This window comes from Capsicum annuum, chromosome 3 (genome assembly GCF_002878395.1).
Source record: "Capsicum annuum cultivar UCD-10X-F1 chromosome 3, UCD10Xv1.1, whole genome shotgun sequence".
Lineage (NCBI taxonomy): Eukaryota > Viridiplantae > Streptophyta > Magnoliopsida > Solanales > Solanaceae > Capsicum > Capsicum annuum.
In genome coordinates, this window is record NC_061113.1 from 117,557,542 (window position 1) to 117,565,291 (window position 7,750).

The 7,750-nt window shown below is 34.8% G+C and overlaps 1 long non-coding RNA gene across 1 annotated transcript; it reads left to right on the forward strand.

Annotated features, from left to right (window-relative positions):
* The first annotated feature begins 4,252 nt into the window (after window positions 1-4,252).
* On the forward strand, window positions 4,253-7,140 carry LOC124896644. The gene is made up of 2 exons (XR_007053000.1): window positions 4,253-4,465; window positions 4,582-7,140. It is a non-coding gene; the product is annotated as an uncharacterized LOC124896644 (long non-coding RNA).
* The last annotated feature ends 610 nt before the right edge of the window (window positions 7,141-7,750 follow it).

Sequence of the window (7,750 nt, forward strand, 5' to 3'; positions counted from 1 at the left end):
TTATCAGTTGACCCCAATCAGAATACACGAATATAAAATAAATTTTTAAAGAATACATGCATTATTTAGACTCATTACCAACCCCCACATATTTCCTTTCACCCTTTCACTAACTTTTAATAATGATACGTGAGACACCACTCTTTGCTTATGATTATGCTACCCTAGATCACTAAGTCTGGTCTTATACTAAGGGTCAACGTAACTTTTAAGGACAACTACAACAAAAAAGACCCTAAACCTAAGTCAAGAACCTAATAAGTTGCCTAGCATTCCTGGAGAAGACCATTCAGACATGTGACCCGTCTACCTAATTCCCCAAACATTAACTCAGTTTTAGTCCATAACTTATACCCATTCTTATTTGTATCCCAGTAACATAGATTTATTTAATCATCCTTAACTTCCGTAGTCATATCCCCGCCTGAGGCAATACAATAAGTCAGGTCATAATAAAAATTACAGGTTGAATGATAAATAGTCAAGACCTAACTGGAATATAGTACCATAAGTTAATACATGCTCAACCAATACACATGTATCACACAAATAACTTAGGAATTCAATCAGCAAGTTAACATGTTCTCAATTCAGTCAAGACAAGTCAAGAGACAACAGGCCGAATCAACCATAATCGAGTCAACAACTCTGATTCTAACGTTATTCAAGTCAACCAACCATGACTCTAATAAGAGGTCTCTAAAATATATAAGAAATACCCAGACCATATAAGAATCACTAATATGTCAAGCATATAAATAAAATCCTTGGTTCAGTCATGGAACCATCAAACTCACCTACAGTGGCGGAGCCAGGATTTTAATTTAGGGGGTTCAGAAGTAAATATACGAACCAGTCGAAGGGGGTTCAACCTCTACTATATATGAATAAATAATATATACAACCATGTAAAAATAGTATAATTTTCCCTCGGAGGGGGTTCAGATGAACCCCTTGAAACACATGTAGCTCTGCCCATGCTCACCTAACCCTCGTATATACATGCTATAGGTAATTCATCCATACTCTAGACATGACCTGCTGGGGATAATTTTTGTTCATGTACTAAATCCCAGACACAAGTGTCTTCCAACTTTGTTTCACTAATAACTTGTGATAACATTCCACATTTATCAATAAGGTAGGTCAAATCATACAATAACATAAAAATCCTTTACATTGACCACACCAAAAAACATGCACTAACAAGTCATACTACACAGTAGTTAACATACACATAGTGTGTGAATTGGATTAAACTCAAATACCATTACCTACTAGTAGTTAGGGCCTTAATCACAACACCTTCATGATGCTACGTTCCAAAAATTTCAATATGGATCACCACCCCAGATCATTTCTAATCTCTCCACAACATACCTGGATTACTACTTGCTTTATGGTTTAACCAATAACTAGTGATTTATAATTCCCACTACCCTAAATAAGTGTCATATAATAGTGAACCAATAAGTTTTAGCACAGACATAACATAACATGACAAGGTACATAAATAACCCATAATTATACGTTACCCGAACCCTAACAAATTTTGGTCATCCTAACTCTATCCTTAAAGGCCTAGACATGAAATCTCTTATCCATCTATGTTACAATCATGATCTCTAACTAGGGTCTATGATACCATTAACCTTAGCTTACTTAGATATCAACTAGCTATAGAAAAGACTTACGAATGCAAAATTCGACCTTACAAAGATTGTGGACATATTGATTCTTAAATATTCATGGGTTCGCACCCATCAATATCATTTTCTCCCCTTCTCCATAGTTCTAAAATATAAGAGGCAACCCTAAGGGGTTTTGAAGCCTTTCATATTATTTATTTCAACCAAAGTGGAGAAATAAAATAAACTATCTTAAGTAGGTATCTAGTGTGCGCCATCCCGCTATAGCAGTATGCGTACCATTATAGCGGTATCGCTATAGTAGAATAAATCCCGCTATAGAGGGCTGATGTTAGCCAGACCCAACTTCTTTTAAGTCCTAAAATTTTAACACACATGTGCCCACATAAATTTGCTATTGAAATCCCAATAATATCCGTACTCTGCATGAATATTGAAGAGTTTTCTTGTAACAATGGCTTAGGTTATTATATTATATATACATTTATATATTATATACATACTTACATATATACTACATACATACATTCATACATATAAAACACCAGCGATGACCATTTGCTAAGTCCTAACGAACTCCGATCGGATGCTTGGGGTTTATTCAGAACCTCATGCACGAAACAAATTGTGGAACCCTTCCAAATTTGGCATTCCTAATTCAAAGGAACCACTGAAATTTCAATCCAAGGTTGTTTTGATAGAATTTGGGTTCCATACCTAAGGTTTTATTTTTACTAAAATCCATCCAATAGACCAAAATGAGACTAGAAGCCTTAGTACCAAGACCAAGGGTTCCCCTAGCGTAAAATCAATATTTTAGAGATAAATACACTATAAGAATTAGCATCCAAGTCCATTTATCTAAAGTTTTGGCCCAAGACCCTTTCTTTCAACTTCAAAAGCTCTAAAATAGAGAAATAGCTATAAAAACCAAATAAAATGCATGGTAACCGAACTGTCAGTTCTAATAAGTCATAAATGACTTGGTGTAGGTATAAAAAAGCTCTATATATAGACAAAGCACAAAAATGCAAAAAATATGAAGGGTCATTACATGCTCGCATTTTCTTAACCTAATCTACACCTTATAAATAAACTATCTGTCTTTGGGCACAACACTATTGTGGGTGAGAGATTGAAAAGTACATGATTTCAACTATTAAGGCTGCCTGATATCTCATCAAAATTTTCCACATGCCCCCACATGGTTGGTAATATTTTAGCACAATAAAACTTCTCTACGGATGTGTTTGGTATGAAGGAAAATATTTTCCATGGAAAATGTTTTCCTAGAAAATGTTTTCTTGGAAAACAAGTAGACTTCTTACTTGTTTTCCTGTGTTTAGTTGGTGGATGAAAAATATTTTTTGGAAAATAGTTTGTAATGTTTGGTTGGTGAATGAAAAAATATTTTTTAAAAAATACATTTTAATCTTTAGCTAAAGCGTAAAAATACATTTTTTTAAAAAAATTTTTGATCTCAAAAAATATTTTTTGGGGTGTGTTCGATATGAAGGAGGAGAAATATTTTCTAAAAAAATAAGTTGTTTCTTATTTATATTTAGGGGTGCATTCGATTTGTTCGGTTTGATTGTTGAATATCGGTACAGTTTTTTGGTTTCGGATTGACGAAATGACAATCATAACCAAACAGAAATTATTTCGGTTTGGTTCAATTTTTACAAATTCGGTTCGGTTATTTTGTATTTTTATTTCGATTTTGAAGATTAAAGTAGTGAGCATTTAAAATTGGTGATTTTTCTAGAAAAATAATTTTTTTTCAAACCTATTTTCATTCTTAAATATAATTAATTCAACACGAATGAAATAACCATAAATATCGACTTTACTGAGTCATCACCGTTGGTGTAACGACAATGACTGCATGCGACAGCGACTGTCGATGGCAGTAACGGGGTTGTCAAAATAGGTAGTAATGATAGGTAAGAAAATAAATTTAATTTTTTACAAAGCAATTTTTTTTGCGGGGGTGAGGGGTGGGGAGAGGTTGGGGGGGAGTATGGGGGGGGGGGGGGTAGGTGCAGGTGTAGGGGAGTATGAGTCGGGTAAAAAAAAATTGAAATATGTTTTTTGCATGTGGGTAGTAGGGGGTGGGGGTCGGGGCAGGAGAGTGAGGGTGGGGTAAGAAAAAAATTGAATTCTTTTAAAAAAATTTTAAAAAATTTATTTTTTTTAAACGGGGAGGGAGGGAGGTTGGTAGAGGAGGTAAGAAAAATGTTTGATTTATTTTCAAAAATATGATTTGTTTTGTTTTTGGAAAGGGGAAGGAAGTAGGGTTTTGGGTAGGGGTGAGGTAAAAAAGAATTAAAATATATTTTTTAATAGGGGTGGTAGGGGGTGGGGGTGGGAGATTGAGGGTCGGAGTAGGGATGAGTGATTTTGAGAGTTGTATGAATATTTCAATTTAAGAGTGAGATTGAAAGAAAGTTTTGAAAAATATTTTTCTTACTTTTTGAAGGGAAGTCATTTTCTTTAGTTTTAAGAAAAATAAGTTGATTTGAAAAATAGAACAGGAGAAAACTAAAAAATATTTTGCAGAAAGTGTTTTCCTTCGTACCAAACACACCCTACGTGTTGATTCAATCAAAAACACCTTTTCCAAGATAGAGTTTGGGCTTGCTTCTTTCATCATACAAACTTAACCTATGGGTTTTGACTTCTACCTTTTCCTTTATCTCTTATCTTTCTAGAGTTAAAATTTTAATCTCTTATGCGGTTTTTTGCCTGATATCTACTCCCTCAATGAAAGAGGACACCCCTAACTCAGATCTAATACTTCTATAGTAAAGAAAAAGGTAATAACCCTTCTTTCTTGGGTCCATTATTGACAAAGTAGTACCTAGTTTGTTCAAAGTTTTGGAGGATTTTTTAACCAGCTTAATGAGGATCTCAATGGAATACTTGTATACAGGTTGGGCTTCCTTGCAAAGGAGGACACTCTTTCCTAATTATCTAAGAGTGCAGATTGGAAGAAATAAGGATTTATTGGGAGATTTCTAAGCTTGGTGATAATATTATTTGCTAAATGCCAAATCTTTTATGTTTACATATACATGCTTAGTATCGGCCTTGGTAATCTAATAGACGAGGTGGTCTCTTACTTCTGCAACACTTTTTAACTGTCCCTTGGCCAACTAAACTCGGGAGTGTGGCAAACTATCACCTATATTCATGCACTTACTTTTATGTTGGGTGTTAGTTTTACCTTGACTCATCTTCTTATACTCTATTTCCTATGCTTGCTACAGGGTGAGATAATTAAATTGATCTATTAGGGCACTAAATCCTCTACTGGGGAAATAAGTTAATTATAATCTGCTTGGGTGATTCCAAGACTATGAGTGGACTGATCACTTTATGTATCCCTTACAGGCCTCTTTGGGGCTTTTTATATATTTCCATGGAATACTCATCTTAAGTTTTTGTGCATTATATCTCTTTTTTACCTTGCTTCTCATTAGTACGTCACTTTTTTATGCATATTTCATAGATCCACAGTGGCATCTACCTTGAGACAGCAAGCTCTTTGGTAAAACCTAGATGATTTTCCTTTAGGTGGCTTTATTCTCAAATGTACCACTGTAGATAACCACACCTGTGCTAGTGTATCAAGCTATCATGGATGGAAAGCAAAGAATCACGATAAGGATCTTTTATATTTGAGTAAGCCTTAATTATTTTAAAATTTTTAGGATATTTCTTATGCTCTTTTCTACACCATTTTTGAAGCCAGACTCTGTGATTCTCCCATCTTTTGTTGTGTCTCTTAGCCTTGTTGGATGGACTTTTGAGAGTCACTTCCATTCTCAGACAGACACAAGCCTGGAACTTCTTTCTAACAATTCTCTTGTTCCCCATAGCTCTAGTAGTTTGGGGAATTACTGGTACTATCATAATTAACAAGAGAATATAATCTTGAAGAAAAGTAGTTTCCATTGGGAGTTCTGATAGCTTACCTTACGTAACTTCAAATAATTGGGAGAAATCTCCCATCTTTGTTGAGTATGAGATAGCCAAGCTATTTTATTTTATGGACAATGAAAGGAATGATAAGGGGTCCACCTCGTGCTCTACCTATTTTAACTAAGATCATCCCTTGTAGGGCTAGTCATAGTCAAAGGTAGTATCTCCACCTATCCCTGTGTGTTTGAGTTTTCGAATGCTAGTTCTTTCTTCATCTTAAGTCTTGTAGGTATAGATCCTTCTACTGATCATGCTACCTCGTATTAATAGACGACCATCTTAGTTGTTCTTAGTGAGGTAAACCTTGTTTATCTCAAGGCTGATTAAGGTAACTAATTATGTAAATATCGGCATTTCCTCAAAGGACTATCACAAAATGAAAGAGACCTTTATTCAATGCATAAATAAATTATGTCTCTCATTATATAGTGAGGGTAAGTTATACTTGTCCCCCTTTTATTTTTCTTTAGGAACAACTCCTAACATGCTTCTTTTTTTAGGCAAGTGTCTTAATGGTTGAGGTGCTTCAATGATTATTGATGGAGAAGGAAAGTTACTGGTGAGACTCTTGGGGCTCAAAGGTTCTCTATATATTTTGCAAGAGTCGAGCATTTCTGCCAATATTACAACCTAGTGGTTATCAGAAATTAAAGTGCTCAAGGCCAAATTTTATGCACTTCAAATTAAAAGGGATAACCATCAAAGGGATGTGCTTCCCTTCTAGCAGAGCAAGTGGCCATTCTCCAACAGGAGAACCTTTTATAGTCTAGTTCTATCAGCACCCTTCTCAAGGGATAAATACATTTATACTGCCTGCTTGTGCAACCCTCACTCAAAGGGGCATTCCCCATCTCCTTCTACATTTATACTGCCTGCTTGTGCAACCCTCACTCAAAGGGGCATTCCCCATCTCCTTCTACTTAAGAGCCAACTAGGGCCAAGATCCATCATATGAAAAAGAGGTTCAACACATTGGAGAAGTAGGAGTTTGCTCGAAGAAAAGTCCTTGACCTCAAGATGACATAGGACAGTTTATCTTGGCATTCATCCTTCATGAGTTCAAAAAGCAACATCTAAAATTCAAGAGGGAGATTGATAAGTCCTATGATTTGGCTAGCCATATTGGAAGTCTAGATCTAAGAGCTAAGGGATTTGTACTTTAGAAAGAGGAAGAGGACGTATCTAATTCTAAGGGATCGTTTGATTTGAAAATGGTTATCCTGGAATAACATATCCCACCATGTATATGGGATAAAAATGGTGGGATAAGTTATCTCGGATTGTATTAATTCCTCCAACCAAATAAAGAAAAATGTATTCTTTTATTTTATTTCGGGATAATTAGTTATTCCAGAATGATCATTTTCAAACCAAATACCTAAGGGTGTTAGCAAGAGTAGGGGTATGTACGCTATTCGATTTTGTTATCCTGACTTGGTGGTTATCACCTCGGGACATGGCTCAAATGTATTTGCACATTATTTTAAAAAAACCTTTTGATGCCCAAGGCAATGCGTGTCTTGTCTTTTTATTAATTTTGTATTTACTTTTCCTAGAGAATATAAAATAGCTAAAGATATTGCAATGCTACCCTTGGGGTGTGAGAAGTCATAGATACTACCTTTCATGGTTTTCATAATCTTTTCATAGATACTACCTTTCTCTCATGGTTTTCATAATCTTTTCTCTTTCTTTCAGTCGCTGGCTCTAGCCTATAAAAAAGGACCAACCTTTCCCAACCATTTCTTTATATTCATCTTCCTCTGTCTCTCACATCTTTGAATACCAATCTCATATGGATAAAAAGTCAACTTCTTAATGAGGTACTTTCTCAATTTGTTGAGGGCTCCTCACTACCTTCCTTCCAATCCCTAGCCATATACTCCCCCCGTTTTAGAATATAAATAGTTGGGGTATTTATTGGTGTTTCAAAATAAGTGAATTATTGAATTTTTTTTTTAAATTTGTCCTTATGATTTAATAACTAATTAACTTTTGAAAAGGTATTACAAGATCAACTATTTTTTTTGGCTAAAAATGAAAAGTTGCGTTAAATTTATGTCTTTAATGTTTTTTCCTTGATATGGTGTTAAAATCCAATAATTCATTTATAATAA